The sequence below is a fragment of the Peromyscus californicus genome, unplaced genomic scaffold, assembly GCF_007827085.1.
Source record: "Peromyscus californicus insignis strain IS unplaced genomic scaffold, ASM782708v3 Scaffold_9__1_contigs__length_137607984, whole genome shotgun sequence".
NCBI lineage: Eukaryota > Metazoa > Chordata > Mammalia > Rodentia > Cricetidae > Peromyscus > Peromyscus californicus.
This window is the reverse complement of record NW_026294617.1, coordinates 105,540,194-105,567,248: the sequence shown is the minus strand read 5'-3', so window position 1 is coordinate 105,567,248 and position 27,055 is coordinate 105,540,194.

The window sequence follows — 27,055 nt, the reverse complement described above, 5'->3', positions numbered from 1 at the left end:
ACCACATAATTCTTTCACTTCCCAATGGGTCCACTGAGGCTCTGCATAGATGAAAAATTCCAAAATTCCAAAAGAATCTCAACAACAGTTATCCAAGCAAGAAATCAACTGAAGTGTTAACTGAGGGTGTCTTTATTCTTGATTTCATTCTCTTCACATGGATTTTTGTGTTCTGTTATGCTGTGGTAACTTGACCCCTAAAGGAACCTTCCCATAAGAACTAAGTGAAGGCTTCTCATCCTTCAAAGTGTTGGGCCCTGGGTCCCAAAACAACATCATCAGCGCTCAAAGTTAGTCTCTGGAGTAGGCAAGCTTCGAGGGAAAGGAAACCCAGCTTTGTGTTATATGTAGTGTGACCTTCGCATACAGGAAGGGAGAACTGTGAGGAGCCACCACGGGAAACTACATACATTTTTTTTCCCTACTGATTACCACACAAGGTTTCATCTTGTGTGGAGAACATCCATAATCCAAACTACTTAGAGTTATTTATGGTTTTTTGTAATTTCCAAAATATGTTTAAAGATACTAGTTTATGTCTTGAGCTCCAGCTGCATACCCAATATACGCAGGCTGAAAGGAATTATAGCAGGGCATACAGGATGTATGTGCTTGTGTGTGTGTGTGTGTGTGTGTGTGTGTGTGTGTGTGTGTGTGTGTGTGTAAAGTTGTAGTGGTTTTCACCATTCGCATCTTCTTTTGCTTCTTTCCCTCCATTTCCCTCCATGTTGTCATATGCTGGTGTGGTGGTATATTGTGTACCCCAATAAAACTTGCCTGAGGATCAGAGGACAGAGCCAGCCCGCTATATTTAACATAGAGGTCAGGCAGTGGTAGCACATGCCTTTAATCCTCGCATTTGGGAGGCAGAGGTCGATTGGGATCTCTGTGAGTTAAAGGCCACACTGGGAACAGAGCCAAGCATGGTGGCACATGCCTTTAATCCCAGCACTGGGAAGGAAGGAAGATGGCAGGGCACAGGAAGGTATATAAGGTAAACAGGAAGTATCTCTCTCGAGACTGAGGATTTCATAGAGGTAAGAACGTGGCTGGCTTGTTCTGTTTCCCTGATCTTTCAGCTTTCACCCCAATATCTGGCTCCAGGTTTTTTTCATTAATAAGACTGTTTAGCAATTCGTGTTATATGCTGGGAAATACATTTTTTTCTGCTCTGAAATGTAAATTGGGATGGGATACAACTGAACAAATAATGTTTTTGTATCATCATGAAGCCTTGGGCTGCATCTTCAGCACTTGCATACACACACACACACACACACACACACACACACACACACACACACGCACCTTACTATTCTGTGCAGACTAGGGACATGCCATGACTTTCACCTCTTTACTCCTGTGATAATTTGTCCTTGCTCATTTTACGTCATTTGCATGGGTCTCTGGTGTACACACTTGCTTCCACAAACTTTCCCATAGCCATCACACCCCTTGTAGGAATTTCACCACTGCTCACTGGCATCAGGAAATACATGGCCTTACCACTGTGTGCCCTCAGATTCTCCTGCATTCTTTTTTTGGCTTGTTTTCTAACAACACTGGAGTTGCCTTATTCTCCTTCTTTGAATCATATCCTTTCTATCCTTGATCTTATCATGAAGAATTTTTGTTTCTTGTTAATTTTGTTCAAATTTTTTTATGAATGAGCCTTAGTGGAAAGGGTTTTACCTTTTAACTTCTATTTCTCTTATTAGTTTATTCACTTAGCTTTTGTGTTGTTTTTCAAAAGTTTTTGTTCACAACACACACACCTCTCTCTCTTTCTTGCTTTCGTTCCTAATCTAATTTACTAGTTCTTATTTTGGAAGCTTTCCTTAAGTATCTAAAGGCTTTAATTCTGTTTATAATTCAGAGTGAGCAAAGTACAATGGAATACATGTATAAAAATGGCATAGTGGCACTATGGTTGCTTACACTCATTTAAAAATTAGTAAGTAAAATAGATGTTGTTTCTCGGGATTCTGTATAGGATAGAGTGGAAGTCACTGACTTCTGTCTCTTTGTCCACTATTTGTTGATGAGCCCTGAGATGAACTCCTGGCATTCATTTGCCCAGACTTGTCACTGAGGCGTTCCATTGCCCTGGAAAAGAATCTGTTGCTATCATCCCTCTCCGAGCTGCTTGCCTAGCTGCTGTCCTGTCAAAGAGTGAGAGGGGACAAACTAGAGGTTTCTCACTAGTCAGAGTTCAGACTTCACCTAATTCTCCTGGTGTCAGCTCTTTGCCCCACCCCTGCCCTCAGCTACCCCTGTGCCCCACATCTCCAGAGAACAAGCCTCTGGCATGTTGTGTGGGTGGGATTAGATTGGGTAGGTGGGTAATCGCCTGCCTGCGTGGGGTGGAGATGGGAACTGGTAAGATCTGGAGACCTGCCCCCCTGCTCATTCTAACCCCAGGCATGGTCCTGCTCCATCTAGAGACTGCCCCTCAGAGGTTATTCCAGGACACTTGGCTCTGTGTGAAAGGTTCCAACATTCTGTAGGCATCTAGATTGTGACTTCTGTGCACATAAATCATTTGCAACCATGTATCACCCTTTTGGTTTCCTAAACTTTCTTAAAATATATATAAAACACAGAGTTATGATTTCTAATTTTGTAGTGGTTTTTCTCATTTGCTATTGTTTGCTGATAGATTAGAGGATGGAGAAGATAGGTATACATGTTTGATATTATGTGATTATAAAGAAATGCCTTTCAACAGATTTTGGAAGTGAAGAATAAAGAAACACAACTCAGTAGAAGGAAGTAAACAAGGATGAAAATTTCTGTCCAGCTCCAGACTCCAAACAAGTAAGGCCAGGGGCCATACCAACCTTGCTGATATACCATATCCAGACTCCTCAGTCAACCCTCTCCCTTCCCAATGCCAGTTGTGATTCTGAATGAACTGGTCTGGCCCCGAGTTGAGAAAACAGGAGGATTTTTGAAAACTAGTCCACTCAAGAATCAAGTAAGACTGAATTAAGATATATCTTACTACTGATGCATAAATTAATCTATAGTTTATAAATATTCCTTTTTTATGATTTAATTTTTCAAATTATGAAAAAAATAGCATCATTTGACACATTCTTCATATAATGTACTTTTACTTGATATAATACTGGACAAATTTTAGAATCCAAATAAATATTTATACATTTCAAGATTTATAAATTAGCACGTTTAGGATCAATGAAAGTAAATTTTCATATGTTTTATTACATCTAACAAAATCACACTTTTCTACTCATATCAGACACTGACTGCTGTGGCTTACCTATGAGCTGAGGATGTCTCCCAGGTCCTGTGTGTTAAGATTCCCCATTGGAAAATATTAAGAAATTGTAAATGCAATACAACTTTGATATTTGATGTGTGTCTTATGGGAATCAATTACAATTAGATAATTTCATGATACTGCTAGCAAGAAGGCCATCAGTACATGTGACCTCTGAACTTTGATCTCCAGAACTTTGAAGAACAATTACTCCTTTTTATTTATGAATTTACCCACCTTCAGGTATTTTGTTTCAGTAATTAAAAAAATTACTAATGTACTGATTTGATCCTGAATCATAGATATCACACAGATGAATCATAGGCATAATGCAGGATGAATCATAAGCATCATGCGAATAAATCTTTCACACAGTCACCTGGACTACACTGTATGTTTCTTTCTATTGAAGTGGCATATTTTTTGTCTGTTTTACAGATGAGATAACTCATAAACATATATACTTAATTTCTGGCAAGAACAAGGCAGTGACATTGTGTCTACCTCCTCCAGAAGAAAGAGAAATTTTTATTTAGAATTTTTGGGAACTTTATGTATGAGTGTTGTATTTACAATATTTCCACCCTTTCCTCCCTCTTCTCTTGGCCCTCCACTCCCTCTCAGATTCATTGTCTCTTCTTTATAAATTATTATTTTTACATATATATGCATATATATGTATATGCATGTGTGTGTGTATATATATATATATATATATATATATATATATATATATACAACTTTGAATCTATTTACTGCTGCTGGTATATAAATAAAATACTGGTAAATATATATATATGTATATATATGCATATATATATTTGTGTGTGTGTGTGTGTGTGTGTGTGTGTGTGTGTGTGTGTGTGTAGTTAAGAATGACTACTTAGGACTGTCAACCTACCAGGGAATTTGTCCCTGAAGAAGACTGATTCTTACAATCTCCTCCCCCACTCTTTTCTTTAATGATCTCTATGGTGATATTTTATTTGTATTAAAATATTATTTGTATGTTAATAAATAAAGTTGCCCGGGGGTCAGAGCTATTAGCAAGCCATAGGAAAGCAGGGCAGTGGTAGCGTACGCTTGTAATTCCAGCACTTGGTAGGCAGAGCTGGGTAAGTCTCTGTGTGTTCAGGGATACAGCCATTATTGGATACACATGCTTTTAATCTTAATACCAATCATGGAAAACCTGGAGGCCTATACAGACAGGCTGTGAGGAGGCGGTCATGTGGTTGGGTTTACAACCAATGAGAAGGCAGGACAGGAACTCTATATAAAAACTTTAACACAGGGGTAGCTCTGGTTCGGAGAGGTAGGACCACCGCAGGAGGAAGGGTAAGGTTTTAGCTCTTAGCTCTGACCTCTTGGCTTTCTTCTTTGCATTGGTTCTGTGTTTATTATTTAATAAGAAGGTTGGATACATCTACAGATCTCTGTGCCTTAGATGTGGGGTTGTATTGTAGATGGATCAACCAGAGTTGACACAGGGTAGTCAGTTGCTCTTTATATTTTGACCAGCTGTAGCTTTCTGTAATGGGCTTAGTCTTTTGCAAAGAGAAGTTCCTTTGATGAGAGGTAAGAACTACACTTATATGTGAGTATAAGGGTAAGTATTCTTTATTTGGTTTATCACAAATAGAAGAATATCATGGCCGCATTGTGAATAAAGCCAAAGGAAGCATCTCTAAACTAAATACAAGAGTATCTTAGTCTATTCAGGCTGCTCCTAAGTGACAGAAATGTGTCCCTTACTGTTCTGAAGTCCAGAAAGTAGGGATGAAGGAGCTAGCAGGCTGGCGTCTATTGAAAGGCTGTGTGTTCCCTCCCACATCCCTGACCATCTCTAGGTGTCTTTAGCAGGCCACTAATCCTGTTCCTTGTGGCTCCACCCTCAAGGCTCACCTCTGAAAGTAACAGTGGTGGTCAGGTTTGGATATAAGTTTGGAAAAAAACACAAGAATTAAGTCAGGGTTGTTAGAGTCCCATCGTACAGTCAGAAGTTCTCCTTGCCTACAGTAACAGATGGACATTGGATGTCCTAATCCCAATCAAAACTGTCCCAGAGGATTTGCTCCTTCCTCTTATCCCCTTATCTCTTCCCCTAGAATGCCTGCGTCATCTGTGATTGGCTCTCACTCTCTTCCTTTCCAAGGTATAACTCACCCAAGGCCCTAGTCAGTATGTGGCATTCGGTTGCTAGTTGCAGGGGTATGGGTCAGTATCATTTGCTCTGAAACTGAGATACTGAGATCATTTCATCTTTCACTTAAAGTTTGTCTCTTTCAATGTATATCGCAGCACAAGGTAAGAATGGCATCCAGGTTTGACTCCCAAGAACCCTGCCAACTGCTGACACGGCACTCCTTCAAATGAAGATAGTGGAGACAGTTTGTAAGCTTACACCTTGAAAAGAAAAATCTTATTTTGTTTTCATTCTGCAGAGAGGATATTGCTCTTATTATAGCTAGCAGAAAAAAATACATGCCACTTATGCTTAAACATGACTTTTATAACAGTATATAAGTAAATTTCATGGATAGCACTATTTTATTTTGATAATAAATGAATGTGTGTTCCATTAAGGCGGGGAAGCAACAGATATGTGATGTTCTCAAAAATGGAAAACACACACTCAGCCTCTTAAAAATCAGTGAGATGCACGGCATTTTACATATCCATTTTGCATAATTGTTTAACCTGAATTGGTCTTTGGTTTTTGTCTCCACATGTTTTACTCACTCTATTTTCTTACTCATATACTGAAAATACTAATTTAGGAATACAGCTACTGTTATGATCAATGTTGTCTCCCTTGAAAAAGCCAAATAGGAAGGAGACACTAATTAACCCAAGACCATGGACTTACTGGTGAAATAATAGGAAACTAAAGCAAACTAAGTAACTTCATTTGCTAATTGACCAGCTAAATCCACACTCATGGGAGAGTTTTCATAAAATGTGTGTTTAAAGTAGTAGGCGATGCTTCTTCCACGGTAGTGCCATCATCCCAACTCTTTCAGGCTGATGAGAAAACAAGGACTGATTTCCCTCTCTAGGCGTGGCAGATGCTCCCAGTTAAGCTGTTTAAAAATAGAAATATCTCTTAGATCTAGCATTGATAAAAAATTGAGAACAAAGAAATCTAAATATAAAATATTTTCAACTAGAAAATTAAAGAATGTGACACACTACTAAAAGCTATGTTGAAATATGTATTCATTCTCTACATGTTTTCCAAAAATCCACACAGGTTGGCTATACTTTGAGCTGGTTATGCTTTTGCTTCATCTCATTGAGGCATCAACTCCAGTGTGAAATACCAACCAGTACATTCAGTATATCTCACAAATGTCCTAAATCTTGTACCAAGTGCCATTAACAGAAAGAAAATAAGTTTTTCATTGATCAGGTATAGAAGAAGAAAATAGTATAAAGTACATACTTTCTCATCAACTATGGGCAGCTAGTGAGTTTTTTATGAATAGTTTCCATATGAAGAGGTTCTGAATAATGGAGGATGTTTATGTTTATGAATGATTCTCCCACCCTTTAATTACAGACCATTCTCCTAACCTATAGTTAGGAGTGTTCAAGCCGAGATTCCTGTCACTCAAGTCATAGTATTGTTTGGGTCGCCAGGTTAAAACTAATTTCATTTTGTAGCCATCAGGGACTAATGTTGGTGCTCACTTTCTCTATTAACTACTCTTGTATCAAACAAATCAAGATATGCATGCATAGTTTTAATCAAATGGATGAAATTAATTTAAAATAAATGCTTCTTTAATAATAGTAAAAATATGCCGGGCGGTGGTGGCACACGCCTTTAATCCCAGCACTCGGGAGGCAGAGCCAGGCGGATCTCTGTGAGTTCGAGGCCAGCCTGGTCTCCAAAGCGAGTTCCAGGAAAGGCGCAAAGTTACACAGAGAAACCCTGTCTCGAAAAACCAAAAAAAAAAAATAATAATAATAATAATAATAGTAAAAATAAAATAGACATATTGATTACAATCAAATTTTCTTATGTCAGTTTTCTGTATTGGTATGATTGTGCTGTATCACTTGGGTATTATATCTAGAACAAAATAATTCCATTGTATCAGGATAATTTTAATTTTCATATTAATCCAAGGACATACTACCTATGCATTACTTTTTTAATTTTGGAAAGTTAGAAACGAAATAGATTACACTTCTGAGGAAATTTCTTAGGATTTGGCTGAGGACATTATTAGGAGTAATTTACTAAAAAAAAAAGTCTGTGGAAGTGACTTGATACAAGAATGTGGACTGATGTGGAAAACCTGTCTTGATATGTTGGAAAATCCAGATATGCCGTATACCACATGCCAAAACATCTCCACCCATGGGATGTTGACAACTGTGGATCAAGTTTTGAAAACCACTGAAAACCAGCCAGAGCATATATTGAATCCTTAAAACTGGGTCATGCAGCATCTTGAACTTAATACTTCCCTGATTCTTCTGATCTTGAGTCTTACGATAATGACACCATAGTGTGGTATAAATAAACTTCTCATCAAAACAAATGATTTAAAAAATGAAGTGAGTTTACCTGATGCTCTCCCATCTGCCTCTACTCTTGTAATGACTACAGTTGCTTCAGGTTTTCATTTGCAAACACTAGGAGATTGAAATCACAATATGTATTATTCAACAGCTGTTTAATATTATGGTTTTACAGCATGATAATCATTTCATAAGCCTGTTTAAATGACCAAGTCCAGTAGGCTGTTTCATGATAATGTTGCAGTCACATTCTATGTAAAAATTTGTCTTGGGCCCACTTAATGGGTCACTGGGAATGAAGCTTGCTGCCAAGCCTGAGGACTTGAGTTCAATGCCCAGAACATACATAATGGAAGTAGAGAACTGTCTGTCACAAGTTGTTCTCTGATCTCTACTCATTTTCCATAGTATGTAGCATGTGCATGCGTGTGTGCACATGCCAGAATGGTCCCACCTGAGCAGAATTAGTACATCAGCAGCAAACTCTTAGGGCCTATAACTATTATGTTAATTTAGAACACACAAAATGCTAAATATCACTTCCCAAAGATGTCCAGGTTGATTAATTTTTAAAATGAGATTTGAATTTAAAAAATTATGAGCTCACACATTTTGTAGAGTGCTCTTAATCAATACTGAGACTAATATAAACATTTAACACACATTAAAAAGTTAAAAAATATTTAATCTGTCTTAATATGAGAATTTCAGAGGACAGAAAAACCGTTTAGGATCTAGACCATTATATCTTAACTTCAAATTTTTACTTCCTCACATTTAGAATTACAAACAATAATGTGATGAATAACTTCTAAGGTCCTGTCCAGTTCCTTTGATAATGTATTGAAACATATAAAATTAATTCTTTCTGAAGAATTTCCAAATAAAATGTACCATAGAAGAGGACACAGTAGCCGGGCAGTGGTGGCACTCGCCTTTAATCCCAGCACTCAGGAGGCAGAGGCACGTGGATCTCTGTGAGTTTGAGGCCAGCCTAGGCTACAGAGTGAGTTCTAGGAAAGGCACAAAACTGCACAGAGAAAGCCTATCTCAAAAAAAAAAAAAAAAGAGGACACAGTAAAACAAAAGTGACATTTCTCAGATACTCTGTGGCTATTTCCCAAATTTAGTAGTACATGAGGTAAAGAGGCATATTTTCACAAAATTTTAAAAATAAAAATGAAAAAAATATCTGCTTCATGTATTTTCTTTTAAGATTCAAATTCTACTATATTTCCTACACCAAAAACATCTCATCTAGCTGAAGCATTTACAATACCTGAAGTATTGATTACAACCAACTGAATGGTGTTTGTGCCAGAAACTGACAAAATTTGTACTGAAAACCCTGAAGTGGAGAAGGGAGTAATGTTCCAGAAGATTCCCCTGCAGGTGTTCTAAAAAGTCCTGTTACATTGTAAACCTCTTCTCTAGTTAAGTTAGAGGCATCCAACCAAATATCCAACGTGAAACTTCAGACTGGTAGAATTAAGTCATTAAAATGCAAGTATCAAGTTATTGGATCTTTGAGATGCATTGGTGACTTTCTAGTAATATCTCATTCAAAGATTCTTGATAGACTCTTGAACTGTTTCCTTAGACATCAGAATACCTTTAGGTATGTTTCAACTGAACAGTCAAATTCATTTATAAATATTATACCTACTTTTTTCAAAGCATATTTCATTCATATATAGCCATAAAATTTGTATATACCAGATATGGGTATCACATAATATCATAAACTCAGTACTCAAAAAAAAAATGGTATAGGTAATATTTTAATGTTAATTTTGATATTCAGTTCCTTATAAAATTGCAAATGTTTTTGTTTTATAATCTCCCTAATGATTATGTGTATCTAGTTTTAAAACTAAAACATAAATTGTTATGAGCAAGAAAATGTTATGACCACTTCAAATTTGACTCTAAATTATAAAACATCCTCAAGAAAAATATGAACAAGAATATTTCCCTGCATTTTTCTTACAGCTAAATGTTTAGAGTATTCTCATTATTGATTGAAACCACTATATAAAATATGAGACCATAATTTTTAATTCCAATTTCATTTTATAAATTAAATTAGATGGATGTCTTTGTCTAGTACTTTTTAAGCATATTCTAAATTAACAAGATAGTTACATTCCTAAGAGTTCACTGTGAATGCTTCTGCTCAGGTGGGGCTGGGTTACAGTGACTCTACCAAACTTTAAAGTTTTCAAATTAGTTACAAAACAAAACTCTACTGAAATATAACTTTTTTTTTTCTTTTTCAAGACAAGATTTCCTTGTGTAACAGCCCTAGCTGTCCTGGAACTCACTCTGTAGACCAGGCTGGCCTTGACTCCACAGAGATCCACCTGCCTCTGCCTCCCGAGTGCTGGGATCAAAAGCGTGCACCACCACTCCCTGACGTACTGCACCATTCTTAACATCTGTTCTTTCTTCTCTGATGTAGACTCACAGATGCTTTTCTGTGACAGTCTTCAACATACCATAGTTTTGTGCATATATTTCAAATGAGTATTCTAGAAAGCAGCATTATGTACATACACCATTCCTTGAGCTGATAGACTTGGATTCAGCCTAGTAGTTGTGATGTTAAGAGAGACACAGGAAGACTAGGACGCACAGACATGATAACAAGCCCTTATTAACTGTGCTATCCAGAGTCGCATTCATGCAGAGTCTTACTGACTTGTGTCTATGGTTGCCAAGGAGCACCCAGGTGTAAACAAAGACAGCCTGAGCCTGCAATCCATTCCAAGGATTATAGGACTTATTAGTACATTAATAAAAGAGAGACGTATTAGGCATGTATGAGCACATTGAAATTGATTAAAGCGTCTCCAATCGTTTCATCAAGCCAAAAAAAAATTAGAAAAGAAATAACTTTACAAAGATGTGCTGTGAAGCCTTAGATACAAGGCTGAATTATAGACACCTGGTTTTATGTCTGTTTTAGTGAATCAGATCAAATAGTAAGACTACTTCTGTAATTTTTCTTCAGTAAAACATACCTAAAACCTACCAGCATAGAAATCAGCTCAGGAGATGCTTGAAGTTAAAAATATATTACTCAAATGATTTTTTAACTACAGAATATGAAAATATTCAACAGAAAAATTAGGACAAATCTAAGGAAAACTGTTTGTTTATAGTATACCAGACTAATCTCATGAATTATTGCTTAGTCTATTTTAAGAAAAACTCAATGATTTAGGACCTTATAATTTATGTAAGCAAGTCATATGCCCATAAAAGAATTGAATAACAAATTAGGAAACTGCAAACGTGTATTAATCTCTTCCTCAGTTAAGGAACCAATAAGTGAATGATCTAAAAATCATACATTACCTAAATGCCATCAAATACTAGTGTAATAGAAAGTTATAAGCTATAATTTTAACATTGAAATAGCTACTTACATTCTGATCAAAATTTAAATAATTTTTAAGTGAAATATGAGACTAGGGTCTAAAATACCCAACTCATTCTTTCTTGAATGTGAAAATTCCTTTCTAGTTAGAATAATTATCAATAAATTATAAGATTCTTAAATTTGAATTGTTTGAATTTCCAAGGAATATACATTTTTAAAAGTAATAGGTTAGTATATTATATAATATATATATGTACCCAGAGGGACATGAAACTTGTAGTTGTTAAGGAAAAATGGTAGAAAGACAGGGAAGGACTTGAGGACACAAAATGGGGTAGATTTTTATCAAAATACATTATATATAAATAATAAAACATATTAAACATTAAACAGTTTACCACAATTTTCTATTATAAGTATTCATTTGTTCTATCAAAATACATAACAAAATAATTTGATAGCAAGTTTTTTTCTCTTAACTACATGATTTTGGCACATGATTGTAGCTAGAGTTTTCCTGCCTGGCCCACAGTCAGGACAAATCTCTCTCACCCGCCAGTCCCACAGCCACTCAGACCTGACCAAGTAAACACAGAGACTTATATTGGTTACAAACTGTATGGCCGTGGCAGACTTCTTGCTAACTGTTCTTACAGCTTAAATTAATCCATTTCTATAAATCTATACCTTGCCACATGGCTCGTGGCTTACCGGCATCTTCACATGCGGCTTGTCATCATGGCGGCTGGCAGTGTCTCTCTGACTCAGCCTTCCACTTCCCAGCTCTATTCTCCTCCTTGTCCCACCTATACTTCCTGCCTGGCCACGGGCCAATCAGTGATTTATTTATTGACCAATCAGCAACACATTTGACATACAGACCATCCCACAGCACTTCCACTTTTCTTTTCTTAAAAAGGAAGGTTTTAACCTTTACACATCTCCAAAGTCAGCTTGGTATATTTGGGAATTTGGGAGTAGCTTCTCTTACTACTTCCTGCTGGAGGGGGGCGCTGTATCTTCTGGGGAAACAAAGAAAATTTTAGGATCATGGAGTAGTCCGTGAGGCTGTATCGTCTGAGCCAGTTGCCTTGAAACCATTCTGGATGTTGGATCATCTGGGCCATGGTTGTCATCGGAGACCTTTCAGGTGGTCTTGGCTGGTCAAACCTGATGTATCTTAATCTGGAACAAATCCATAGCCTCTGGCTTTCTGTGGAAACAAAAGCAGAGCCTCCTTTCCAAAGCAACATATCCTTACATCCAAATTTTGAAGTCAAGGTACCTTTAAAATATACATTTTGGCATAACTCAACAGCTTTTGTAATCAAATGTTTTTTTTTAGTTACGAATATCAAAGAGAACATAATCCAGATTCTCTGTGTGGTAGCCATCTTTACGTGGCTTATTTTTTTATATTAGCTTGAGCCTATTGCTTTAAACTGCAGCCTTCTAAGCCTGAAATGGCGCTGGTGCTGGCGCTGCTGGCTCCGCCCACTTTAGCTTCCCAACATGGCGGTGATACGTTTTCCGCCAGCTCTGGGAGCCATCAACTCTCAGAAATAGTGGGTCTATGCTTCTATCAAAGCAGCGTATAGTCCAGAAACCTCTTTTTTTTTTTTTGTTTTGTACTAGCAAAGGCTAAATCCACCACACAGCTTAATGTGCCACTTGCAGAGGCCTCATTCCCGCCAAACTGCAGGTCGAGCGCACACGCTAGGAACCCACCAGTAGCTCAAACCGGCAGCTGCCGCTCATTTGAGAGAGACAATTAGGAACTGTTTTTAGCTCCGTTTTACAATCTTTTCTCAGTTTTTAGGTGGAAACTCTTGCCACCACATTGGACGCCATTTGGAGCTAGAGTTTTCCTGCCTGGCCCACAGTCAGGACAAATCTCTCTCACCCGCCAGTCCCACAGCCACTCAGACCTGACCAAGTAAACACAGAGACTTATATTGGTTACAAACTGTATGGCCGTGGCAGACTTCTTGCTAACTGTTCTTACAGCTTAAATTAATCCATTTCTATAAATCTATACCTTGCCACATGGCTCGTGGCTTACCGGCATCTTCACATGCGGCTTGTCATTATGGTGGCTGGCAGTGTCTCTCTGACTCAGCCTTCCACTTCCCAGCTCTATTCTCCTCCTTGTCCCGCCTATACTTCCTGCCTGGCCACGGGCCAATCAGTGATTTATTTATTGACCAATCAGCAACACATTTGACATACAGACCATTCCACAGCACATGATTTGAATATATTTAACAAGAATTTGTATCTTCAGTTTATTGTCCCAAAACACATGCCAAATTCCATTTGAAAATATAATTGCCATCATTATGATCTCATAAATACTAGTACATTTTAGAATGTCATCTAAGTATTATTGATTGAGAATTACTAATAATAAGCAATAGTATCATTTGCTGTTCTCGTGTTTACTCCAGGCTACTGATCAGAAAATAGGTATAATTTCCAATTGACCACTGATTAACTGTTTCACCCTCAAAAAAGATAAGTGGAAATGCGAAGCCAAATTATGGTCCATTACACTAACAAATATTTTTATTGTTAATAAATTTAATCAAACAAGAGGGAAAATGTAATACCTCCTTATCCTGCCTAAATAATATCAGACCTCATATATAAAAACTCCACATGGTCTCCAGGTCTGACTTGAGTATACTAACAAGGTGCTGACCTCTCCCATTAAGGCATATTGCTGTACTGGATCAAAGCACATTCACATAATTCTTAACATGGAGGCTTAGATCAAAAGGCACAGAATTTAGAAAGCAGATCATCTAAAACAGCAATTCTCAAGTTTTAATAGGCATATTAATTAACTTAAAGACTTCAAGCCTGTGCATTGCAATGGACTGAATCAAAGGCTGGGCTTTCAGGTCTCCATTTTTCATTAATTCCAGTTGAGGCAAATTAGTTCATTGGCCATATTTTACGTATATCACATTATGTTCCAGATGAGAAAACTAAACACTGAAATCTAAATTTAAATGTTGGTTTTGGTTCTTTGGATACAAGTCCACCATAACCAAATACTTTTGCCCTGTGTGAATCTATGGCTAGGTAGGTCGTAGACTCTAGGGAGAGAACCCAAAACTATTATTTTGCTATTTGAATAGCCTCTAATGACTTATCGTGATTCCCACAGATCAGTGCACCTTTCAGCCCTTATCAGAGAAGCTTTTCTTGTAGTAGATGGCAATGAACATAGAGACACCCCCCACATATGGTCGATGAGTAGAGAATGAGAAAATGTGGAGCACTCAGGCCTAAATGGGGCATTCATTTCATATACTTATTCAGGAACCTTTGTAGAAGAGGGAACAGAAAGATCGCTAGAGCTGGAGGCAGTTTTCCAGACACAAGATGGCATATGTACATGTGAGCCCACAGCAATTGTAAAACCATCCCCAAGACATGTACAACCTCCAGCCACCACACAAAAATCACAGCATAGAGGTGGGAATTTACTACTTCCTTCCCAACCCAAGATTTTACCCTTCCCTCCCAAACCACTCAAACTCTCCCTAACTCACACCAAACTACCAGTTTCCTTCATTTTTCAACTATGCAAAAACCACCCAACTATTTACTCAATTCCATTTTTCTTCATCCCTGCCATCAACTCTCCTTGGGGTGTGTGTGTGTGTGTGTGTGTGTGTGTGTGTGTGTGTGTGTGTAAATGTTTTAAATATTTGACTCATCATAATCTTAAGACTGTACTAAGTTACTCCATTCAAACCAAAACACAACTGCATACCAACCCTACCTCACTGAAATTGACTCTGGTTTTGGGGAGTCCTTAGTGATTTCTCTTTACCTCAGACACTTTTTGCCTCATTTTTACCATGTCACTAGCGGTCCTCTTTTAGCCAAAATGTTACATGCTCAAAAAGGCCATCTCTGATCTGGTACACACAGGTCTTCCTTTTTATCATAATGCCATGTACTTTTAATCACTGATTATCCTCAGGATTCTCTTATGGATTTAAATGATCATTAATACAACCTGAACATGTCAGGTAGCTAAGAACTCTCTTTCTCTAGGAATATTATAGGGAACATGACACAGCAAACTCACCACTCAGGGCGGTGGGGAGGATGCTCACTCACAATGGAGTGAGCTATGACTTTGCTGGGCAGGGCAGTATGAAAAATCTCTGAACCTCCATTCAACTTTGCTATGAATCTAAAACCATTCTAAAATAAGTGTTCAAACTAATAGGCTAGAATAATACTAATAAACATTAAATAATAAGGCTTCCCCATAGCTGAAAGATATTTTTCCTGTGTCTTTAAATTGTTCTGATCCTCCAAGACAATTATTTGACATGAGGAGTTTCTTTTTTGGTCCTGTGTCTGGTATTGTAACTTAATAGCCATCCTTTCTTTAGAATTTGGAAATTATCATCTATGATTTTGTTGAAAATATGTTCTGTGCCTTAGATCTGGGTTTCTTCTTTAAAGCTGTAAGTTTGATCTTTTATGGCACCCCAGCTTTCCTGTGTGTTCTGTCCCACATCCCTCTTTAAAATTAACATTTAATATTCTCTTTAACTAACTGATTCATTTTCTCTACCTTGTCTTCAAAACCTCTTCCACTTGACCCAATCTATTGGTGAGACTCTCCTCTGAATGTTTTTGTATAACTTCCTGAGCTTTTTATTTCAAGCTTTATAACATTTTGGCTTTTCGTCAGAGATTTTATTTCATTTAAATTCCATTTTCTTGTCTTGAATTGACTTCATCATTTTATTCAATTGGTTTTTTGTTTGTTCATTTATTTTTGCAGTCCTCAAACAGGCATTTGTTCATATCATCTTTGAGTTCATTGAACAGTTATTATTGCTGTTTTGAATCATCTTGTATATCATCTAAGTTGCTTTTCCTAGAGAACATTACAGTGGGATTCTAGTTTCTGGAGGAGACATATGTCTTGATTATTCATTTTGTTTTTGTTTTTGTGCTGGGACCTACATGCCTGGAGTTAGGTCACTGGTAGTGTTTTTTGGTGCAGAGTCTGGGTCTGGTCTTGCCTTTGTTGACTGAGTGTTTGGAATCTTATTTGTTGCTACCCCCAACTTGTCAGGTTGTGGACCAGGCAAATGGTTCACAGTGTTCAGTCTTGGGGCCAATCTGTATTGATATGTGAATGGGATGTCAGAATTGGTCCCTCTTATCTAGGGATAGGTATAACTCCAGTGCCTAGGAGTAAAACTTCTGTAGGCTTAGAAGATACATATTCCTCATCTTCAGACACTCGTGTGTGAGGGCTCACCAGGTTCTGCGGGTTTCCTTGTGTAATAGGGGCTGGAGTTACAGCAGGAGTGGGTAGAGCTCTATGGGGAAGGGCACAGAACACTATATCCTCCTCAGGTATGGGGAGGAGGCCAGTCTGTGGCTCATTATCTATGATATGGGCACAGAATACTATGTGGTCTTTGATTATCTTGGTAAATAATATGGTAGACTGATCTGAAGTTGAATATCTGTAGTTCTGGAATGGACTCTGTATGGTGTGGTGGTGTCATGGGAGGTAAGATGGCTGATAAGGAGAGGAGAAGGCAGAATTGATCTTCCAGAGTTCTAGGTCATACTCCATGTACTACCAGATTGCAGGGTAGGTAGGGTGACTGATTGGCAGGCAGGCCAAGTAGGTTTGAGGGCCGGACCCATAGTTTCTGGTGGATGGACTTTCTTTCTGTTGTCAGATAATAAATAATATAGTCCTAGTCCCACCTTGGAAGAAATAAATAGCTTTGAGGGCATTCAAAGCAAATGAGGGCAATTGTTTTGAATTTTAATCAAAATAGAATATTCTAGAAGACAACTGATTATATAATTTATATAACACACCATCAAGCTTTTTCCTGTGTTATCATTACCACATATACTACATAATTGAATTATTATTTCATTTTTATTTGATGACACCTAGGACTTTTACTAATTTATTTTTCATGGAAAAACAACAGAGAGACTAGGAGATGATTGAAATGACAGCCCCTGTGTTTCTTTCACAGAAAACCATTTCCAGCCACATCCATAATGTACGTGTCTTGAATATTATTCTTGTTACAGTGCCACGTGCTGGGGACCTTTTCATGTGTGACAGCTACATCTTCCTGGATTTCTACCAAGACTCATCTGTTTTCTATTGGAACCTACTACGGTTTTCATAAAGATTGTATCTTCATGAAAAGAGTTGCCATGCCATTTTCACAAATACTAACATTTTTAAAAAGAATTTTCAACACTCACTGAATTTACATTGGCCAAGATCCATGCCTAGAGCCTCAGTTAACAGTAACATTAGGGGCAGGAAAGATAAGATGCCTCAGTGAGAAAAGCCCTTGACAACAAGCCTGGCCACCTGAGCCTACCCTATAGGACCCACATGGTAGAAGGAGAGAACTGACACTGACTCCTGGGATTGTTTTCTGAAAAACATACTTATGCTTGAAATACACACACACACACACACACACACACACACACACACACACACACACACACATCATAATAATAAAAAAAACTTCCTAAGTAAAATTAAAAAATGATCAAATGTAAAGCATCTTTATGCAGTACTATCTGCTCACTACTTAGAGCTGCTCATAAAAAGTAATGGACAAGAATGTGTGTCTAGGGTCTCATGAACGCTGTTTCTTTTAAGAGCAAACGCTTAAAATTAAAAACTGAACTATCATTGTTACAGGTTAACAGGCTAGTAAAATGATTGGTATTTAAGAAGTTATTAATAGGTGGTGGCAGCAGTTTCCCTGCTCCTCCCCCTCAAGAGAAAACTAAAAAACTTGTTGATTCCCTGATTTCGAGTTGGAACAAGAGAAAAATTAAGGGCGGGGGAGGGAGATGGCGTTAGGGAAGGTGCAAAAGAGAAACCTAGAATGTGTACTGAACACTTGGGTAGAGTGGTCAATATTTAAAAGCCCACACATGAAGTAACTTGTTGGCTTAAAGAATAAGCAAGGCAATGGCTAGCAGATTGGACCTTTCCTGACAGAACAATGCATGGATGAGCTGAGGGCATTAAAGTCTAAAAGAAAGCTGGCCCCATTACTGGTAATTATAGTTAATCAGCAACGATTGTCTTGACAGAGATACAGATCAACCACGAGCACTCACCTAACAAGACTAATGAGGCTAATGGAGGATGAAGAAAGCCAGGCTGAGCTGAGCTAGGCGCTGCAGACCCTGAGCAAAGTGCACTTTCAGTCTCTGCTCACTCACTACCTGTTGTTTCTAGACAAGAAGGCACGAAGCAAGCTATTTGAAATGAGGGGTCCTTTGTGTGGCTCTCAGCACAGGCAGTGAGAAATGGTTAATGCTGAGAACTGTGGGTACTAGGTATTTGCATGGTCTGCACCACATTAGCAGGGTGATACTGCCTTGTCATGCTCAAATGTGGTATAAGATCCAGCTGAAGTGGCAGCCCCTGAGAGCTGCTTAGCTATGCACACTCTCAATTCATCCCAGGTTCATTTTCCATGTCAGCAAGATCCCATGAGATTCCTACACATGTTAAAGTTTGCAAAATGCTACGCCTTGAATCAAGGGATGTCTTGGACTAACATGTTATGTTTCCTGTTTTTTACCTCTGGAAGGACAGCTTCTTAGATAGGGACAAGATGCTGTAATTGGTAGCCAGTAAGTAATAAAAAAGTGCACATTTATTATTTTGTGTGTTATATATTATATATATATATATATATATATATATATATATATATATATATATTACAGGTGTGTATGTGGGTACTTGTATGTGTCTAAAGAAGTCAGAGGTGGATGTCCAGTGTCTTGCTCTATTGCTTTCATATATTTTTCATATATACACACATTCATAAGTATATATATATGAATATGAATATGTAAATATTAGTGCAATGACTCAATGGGTAAGAGCCACTGATTGGCTATATCGATTAGTTAGCCCGCACTGGGGATCCACCCCACCTGCATCTGAGCCCCAAGTGCTGAGGTTCGTGATTGATGCCACCATACCCAGGTCTTGCAAAGGTGCTGAGGATCTCAATTCATTCTCGTGTTTGCATGGCAGGCACTTTACTGACTCGGACAGCTCCTTAGCTGTAAGAACACATCTTGACTAAAAAGAAAAGGCCATTTTCACTAGCACATCCGTAACACAAGCTGTCATGAGTGCCCACGAAAGGTTTCCTTGGGGATAGGTGGTCTGCATCAGGTCTAGATAGTGCACACAGCCCAGATCCATCCATTAAAACACACTTTTATGTTTGTATTTCTATGGTTCTCCCAAGAAGCCAACACATTGCAAGGTTCAGGACCTCATTTTTACAACTCCAGAAGGTACCACCTCATTCTCCTCTTTCATGTCTGTGGAGAAGAAGTCTGCATTTGAGAGAAGCAATTTGAGCTACTCATTCAGTAAGAGTTTTAATTGAGAACTAATAGCTACATTCAGTGAAAGCTAAGGTGTGATGTAATGTTTGTACATTCCCTGGATGAATCCAACACCGATTGTGGAACGACATGCATTTCAGATTTGGCCTTGTAGATCTCAAGTATTAGTATTGTAAATTTGAATTAATTATGGTGAGTCAGACAATAACAAATAAAATGAAATGAGGTCACTTATCTATAACTGCAATGTTGTAGTTACTTAATATCATTATGAGGAGCATAGTATCATCCTCCTTTCCCCACACAGAAGCCAAAGCTAAGTAACTTACCTAGTATGAAAAGAGGAAAAGTTGGCCTGCAGATTCCTGTCTATTGACAGGAAAACTAGGTCTCTGCTCGCCACATACAATTTGCTTGCTTGTATTGCTTGACGAGGATTTCTGTGCACTGTACACCTTTGGAAGCTGATCATCGCCTGGCGAAACTGAAAGAAGACTCAAAGACTCTTACAAGTGCAGTTCCATTTCCTCAATCATCTATACCACTTTTCCTCCTGCATCCAAAATCTTCAGTTATCATTACTTATCGCTTCTTGTTCTGGACCCAAGTATCTACATAATGTTATTTCTCATTACTTATTAAATCAACTTTTGCTGTTGTTTAATGACTATGTTTTAATGATTTATGATTTACCATTTTATATACTTCCACCTTTTCTTAATACTTTTATTAGTTAATCCTGAGGTTAATAATCATCATATTAATATTGTTTGTCTAGTTTCATATGCCCTTGTCAATATTTATTTCCAAAGGCTCATGAGCATTTGTCAAGTGCTTATTACCTCCTAGTCATCATGCAAAGTGCTTCAATTCTCTATTGATTCAGTTGAGTGAGTGGGTGTGGTGGAGCCAGAAGCAGTTGGGTTATTGCCTGTGAATGTGATCAGATATATTCTATAAAATTCTCAAAAGAAATGATAATAAATGAGAAAGAAAAGAATGCTTGGGGAGCAAACTTATGACACTCTGCATGATCCCAAATGCCAGTGCTCAGCTGATGTTTCACATGGCTTTCTGGTTATTTCTTGCTATGTAAACATCATTATGAAGTACAGTGGTCATTACAACCTTTTTTTCCCCCCATTTTTGGCTCACAGCTTTGGAAGCCTGTGATGTGGGCGAGTCTTAGTGGAAAGCATGTCTTGTCTCCACAGCACGCCAATATTTGAGCCAGGAAAGTCTAAATAGCTAACCATAGAAGAATAAAGTGGCTGGGCTGGATCACTGGGGCTTCTTCACTCACAGCTCCAACTTTAGACTGTGTTCAGTGAGATATGAACTAGGGGCCTGCATGTAACCCGTCGGTGAGGCTTTGGCTTTTGAATAGTTTCTTATGTGATGGGAATCAAGAGACTTTAAAACTTCAATAGCTAGAAACAGACCTCTAGGTAAAAAAAAAAATCAAATTAAATTAAAAAACTGCTTCTGCATCCTAAAATTTGAAGTCACTTAGTAAGACTCCAATCTGTTAATTGTTTTTAGTTTTCTTCTCACTCTACCTATGTAACTTCCATTTTTCATTTCTCTTTGATTAACTTCCAATGTTCCTATCAGATACATGTGAATGTTTTATTTGATCTTCTAATTATTGCATTTTCTCCTCCAATTGCTATTTTGTCCTACTTCATAGACTTTCTAAAAGTTGTGTAATAGCTCTTGCAGTGGCCTGAAGGAGGATTCATACATTAAAACCTAATTTCTATTGTGCTAACATTAGTAGGCAGGGTACCTCAGAAGTGATTTGCTAGTGAAATTGATGGGTATGTGAAAGAGACCCTGGAGAGTCAGGTAGCTTCTTCCACGTGAAGACATGGTTAGAAGTCACTGTTGTTGTCTTCTTGTCAACTGGAGAAGCACTCTGCCAGATTGAAGGTTGAAGTCATAATTGCTACAGAACCTGTAGAGTCTTGTAGAGATGTGTGAACAGATACAGAGCACTTCCTTAATTAGTCACATGCTCTTTCTTATGTGGAAGCTGGAAAATATCTTTTATTTCTATGCATTATACTATACTGTCATGCTCCCTTTCACACACACACACACACACACACACACACACACACACACACACACACAGTCGATAACAATGAAATTTTACTGCCTTTAATCTTTTTAAAGATTGTTCATATTCTCCCAGATAGGGTGCTATTGAATTTAAAAATGGGGGGGGCAGGAGGAGGGATGAGAAGGGGATCTGTGGTTGGTATGTAAAATGAATAAAAAAAAATTTTAAAAAGGAAAAATTATCCCTCAAATAATTAACTACAAAAAAGAAAAAAACAGACTCTAAGCTGTTAGGAAAAGATATAGAAATTTATCATTCATTTGTGAAGTGTAGAACTTCATCTTAATTTTTATTGATAATTTAAAATCAGAGTCAATCTGTTGATGTTTTCTTACTCACCCTTTTCCCAAATTCTTTTTCCTGTAAATATTTTTCTTCCTTTTTGTGTGTGTAGGAGGGTGGTTAGGTAGACCTCAACAGGTTGAAGCCAGAACTTTGTACTGTACCACTAAGCTGAAAAATCTTTTTCTTCCAAGATATCTTTCTTTTATAGCATTTTTATCAGTATCTTCCCAACTATTCCTCAAATTATTAATGACCCTCTCCTAGCATCTTCAGTATTTCCCCTTCAATATCTCTTTAACATGGCTTTATCTGTGCAGAAATTTCTTTAAAAGCAAAGACATTATTATTTGGGTAGAATATGAAACTGATTTTAATTGACTCTACAAAAAATAACAGTTTTACGTTTTTCAAGCCAAGCTGTGGTAACTTTAACCTATAAGCTACTCTGCCAGCTTTCTCAAACATGTAATTTAATTTTTCACAAGTATGTTGTTCCCAATCTCTTGAATCTCTGGTCTCTTTCATGTATATCCCAAAGCCCACCAACACATCTCATTGTCCTGTTAACCTCATTCTGTTTGCTCATGACAGCTTTTGAGCAGGCCAACACAGTTTTAAAAATCAATAACTGCTCTGAAGTTTGAATGTCCTCCCTGGGAATCGAACTTTGCTGATCTGCCCATCTCTTCCTGTAGCTTGTTCTTGCTATATGTTAACTATAGGCCATGCTCACGTCAGCCAGTTCATGGTATAGTAGAGATTACGATTGTGAAGCCTATGACTGAGCACATGGGTAGTCATATGAGTCCATCATTACAGAATCATGCAGTCTAGCATTTCTGCTCTAAAACATCTTCTGTACTCACATAGTCCATTCCCTTCTTCAGACCACTGGCAATTAATATCCAAAGCTCTAGATTCTCTAGAACATCACAGAGTTGGAGTCATATTGTCTATAGTTTTGGAAATGTTTTCTTTGGCTTGGTAATATGCACTTCAGATCACTCTGGGCCTTTTCTTAATGTGATAGCTCACTTTCAGTGCTGACTAGTAGTCCACAGGCTACTAGTTTGTTTTTTATAACTTCACCTTTCTTTTTAACTGTGAATTTGTCACATTTTCTTTTCTACTCTTGTCTCTTGAGTCTTTCACGTGAGTATCGCATACTGTAACGGTAGCATCTGTTCTGATTATTGAAACAAAATAATGTAATTTTGCAGTCCAGACAACACTTACCTCCGTCATGACAAAGATTTCTATGCAATAAATTTCTACGCAATAAATTCTCAAAACAAATTATAGGCGGAGTGCACTTATAAGTAAAAATAAACTAGTTAATGTAAAATAAAAAGACCAGATCTTTATGAATAATTACCTTTAAAAAGTAAACCTTCCTTAGTGATTTAAAATCTTTTTTTTTTTATTTTGCAATACAATTCAGTTCTACATATCAGCCATGGATTCCCTTGTTCTCCCCCATCCCGTTCCCCTCACCTTCCCCCTAGCCCCCCCCCATTCCCATCTCCTCCAGGGCAAAGCCTTCCCCACAGACTAAGTTCAACCTGGTAGACTCAGTCCAGGTATGTCCAGTCCCCTCCTCCCAGGCCGAGCCAAGCAATCCTGCATAGGCCCCAGGTTTCAAACAGCCAACTCATGCAATGTGCACAGGACCCGGTCCCACTGCCTGGATGCCTCCCAAACAGATCAAGCCAATCAACTGTCTCACCCATTCAGAGGGCCTGATCCAATGGGGACCCCTCAGCCATTGGTTCATAGTTCATGTGTTTCCATTCATTTGGCTATTTGTCCCTGTGCTTGACTTCAAGCTCTACTATAGAGTTACAGTAATAAAAACAGCTTGGTACTGGCATAAAAACCGACATGTGGACCAATGGAATCGAATTGAAGACCCTGACATTAATCCACACACCTATGAACATATAATTTTTGACAAAGAAGCCAAAAGTGCACAATGGAAAAAAGAAAGCATCTTCAACAAATGGTGCTGGCAAAACTGGATATCAACATGTAGAAGGTTGCAAATAGATCCATATCTATCACCATGCACAAAACTTAAGTGATTTAAAATCTTAATTTGAAAGGATATGAAAAGCTGTTAATACTTACAAAGGTTAACATATAAATACTGAAATTGCTTAGGTTTATACATCATCAGTGGTTGAACTAGAATTATAGAGACATTTGCATCCCATAAATTCTCTGTAAATCTGAGATACAATTTTTTACTCAAATATTCAGAAGATTTAAAATATGTTTAATTTTAAGTTAAAAAGACAAAACTTCTAAATCATACCTTACCTTCAGAAATATAGTTTCAAACTACCTTTTGTTCAAAACAAGAGAAAAAAAACCTAACACAGACACAGACAGACAGACAGACAGACACACACACACACACACACACACACACACACACACACACACACACACTTTGATGGAATAAGTAATTTTATTACAGAGTTGATGGAGATGATGGTGAGAATGACGTGCTGATGGTAGAGCCTTAGTACACGCCAGTCCTCGTAAATTATTAAATGGGCATTCCATTTCTTCTTTTGCTTGATGAAAATTTACTCATCTTTGACCAAAGGTCAAATAGAATGCATCTCTGCAGCTCTCAAAGCAGCAAGTTAATGAGCCTATTTAAACATTACCACATTTCATTGTGGTTATATGTTTACTAGTTAACTCACTTAGAGCAGAAACATGCCTTATTGATAGTTTGAAGAAGACCATATGGCACATACCACATATCTAATAAATTTCTGGTAAATTTACAATTACACATTTAAATTATGATTATACTTAAATTTAATAGATTATTTGTACATAATACTAAGCTCTCACCATTTCCTCCCTAGTATTGATGACATATTTCCTACATTTATAAACTACCAGAATGCCACCTTTTCTCAAAGGCATGCTTTGCCCTTCCACCGTCTGTGTCTTCTACCTTTTAAGTAATTACCATTTGTGATATTACATACCTGTTAACATATGAAATATAAACTATTATGCCAAAGGTTTTGCCACTAAAAGATACCAGGACTCAGAAAAAAAAAACATAATTTTTGCTATTTTGATTAGCTATGTTGTAAAATCTATTTGCTGAATGGAAATAGTTCTGACTTAAGGAAACATGGTCTCAGCATTAGCCTGGTGCTGGCTCATCATGAGTTTGTCAGAGGTCTCATCCTCACCATGTATCAGGCTACTTATCTATAAAATTATCATCCTTAATTTCCCCAAGAATTTGTGTTGACTGTGTAGCCTCTTAAGCTCTCTATACCATACTTAGTGGAAACTGAAAGAATGTATTTCAGGAAAGAATGAGGGAGAGAATCTGAAAAGATAGTGAGACACATCTAATTTGTGGAGAATAATGGCCAGAAGCTAGCAGGCATTATATCAGTTCTGAGGATGAAAATAGTGGAAAGCAGAAATGCTTAGAAACCACGTGAATGTTGTGTAATGCACCCCAAGGACTACAAGTGTCCATGGTTTGTTGGAGCCTCTAGAAAGTCACCGGATACTGTAGTGAGTAGCTGTTCTAGCTATGACCTTAAAGCACTGCCCCTAGTGGGTAACAGGTAACTGTTACACCTGCCTATGACCTTGAAGTACATGTCCCTGGGGCTTGGCTGCTTGGAATCCTTAAGACCTGGGAGGCACATATGCTCTCTCTCTTTGCTCCCTCTTGGTTTTGGATGCTGGGACAAACCAGGTAGATCTCAGGTGAAGGACAGCATAAGACCATGCCTCATCTTTCCAGGATCCTGCAACACATTCCTCTATTCAGTCTTGTGAGTTTTCTTTCCCAAATAAATTTCTTTGCCCTTAAAATGGACCCTGTGGATTTCTGCCATTATCATACAGACCTGTAAAGAGCTGAGCAACAGACAAAGGAACTTGAGGTGGACTATGTTTGAGAGATGGGAGGTCAGCAGGGGAACAATACAAACAGATTTTAATTTTTAAAGAATTTCTGCATTTGATAGAACACAGAAAAACCAAAGGCTATTAAAGGGAAAAGAAAAATGAAATATTTTAACAGTTTTCTGTATGTGAGTATGATTTCAATTATTATTTCATAAGTGTTGTAATTAGTAATTATTTGATAATTTACTTGTTTAATGGGATGATTGTAATGTATTAGAATAAATCACTATATTCCTTATTTTTGAGAAGCAAGAAAATTGAGTCTTAGAGGATCAAGCAAGGTACATCATAGTATCACATTGTACCCCATGAATTTGTACAACTATTATCCATCAATAAAAATATAATAATAAGACATAGTTAAGTAGGTTTGGAAGGAAGGATGGATCTGGGAAGAGTAGAGCAGGGAAGAATATGTTCAAAATACATTGTATGAAATTCTCAAAGAACTAGTTAAAAATGAGAAAAACTTGAAAGTAGAGGCTAGGGATATGCTTCAGTTGTTAAACTACTTGCACCAACAAACATGGGAACCCAAGTTCTGCTGTGGGATGGTCTGTACATGCTCTGATTGGTCAATAAATAAAACACTGATTGGCCAGTGGCCAGGCAGAAAGTATAGGTGGGACAAGGAGAGAGGAGAATTCTGGGAAGTGGAAGGCGGAAGAAGGAGACACTGCCAGCCCCCGCCATGACAAGCAGCATGTGAAGACGCCGGTAAGCCATAAGCCACGTGGCAAGGTATAGATTTATAGAAATGGATTAATTTAAGACATAAGAACAGTTAGCAAGAAGCCTGCCACGACCATACAGTTTGTAAGCAATATAAGTCTCTGTGTTTACTTGGTTGGGTCTGAGCGGCTGTGGGACTGGTGGGTGACAGAGATTTGTCCTGACTGTGGGCCAGGCAGGAAAACTCTAGCTACAAAGTTCAATACTCAGTACCCCATAAAAAGTCAGCACAGTGACACACTCCTATAAGGGCAGTCCTAGAGAGATGGAGACCCAGAGGTTCCTTGGGACTACTATCCAACCAGTCTAGCCAAAAGAGAATGCT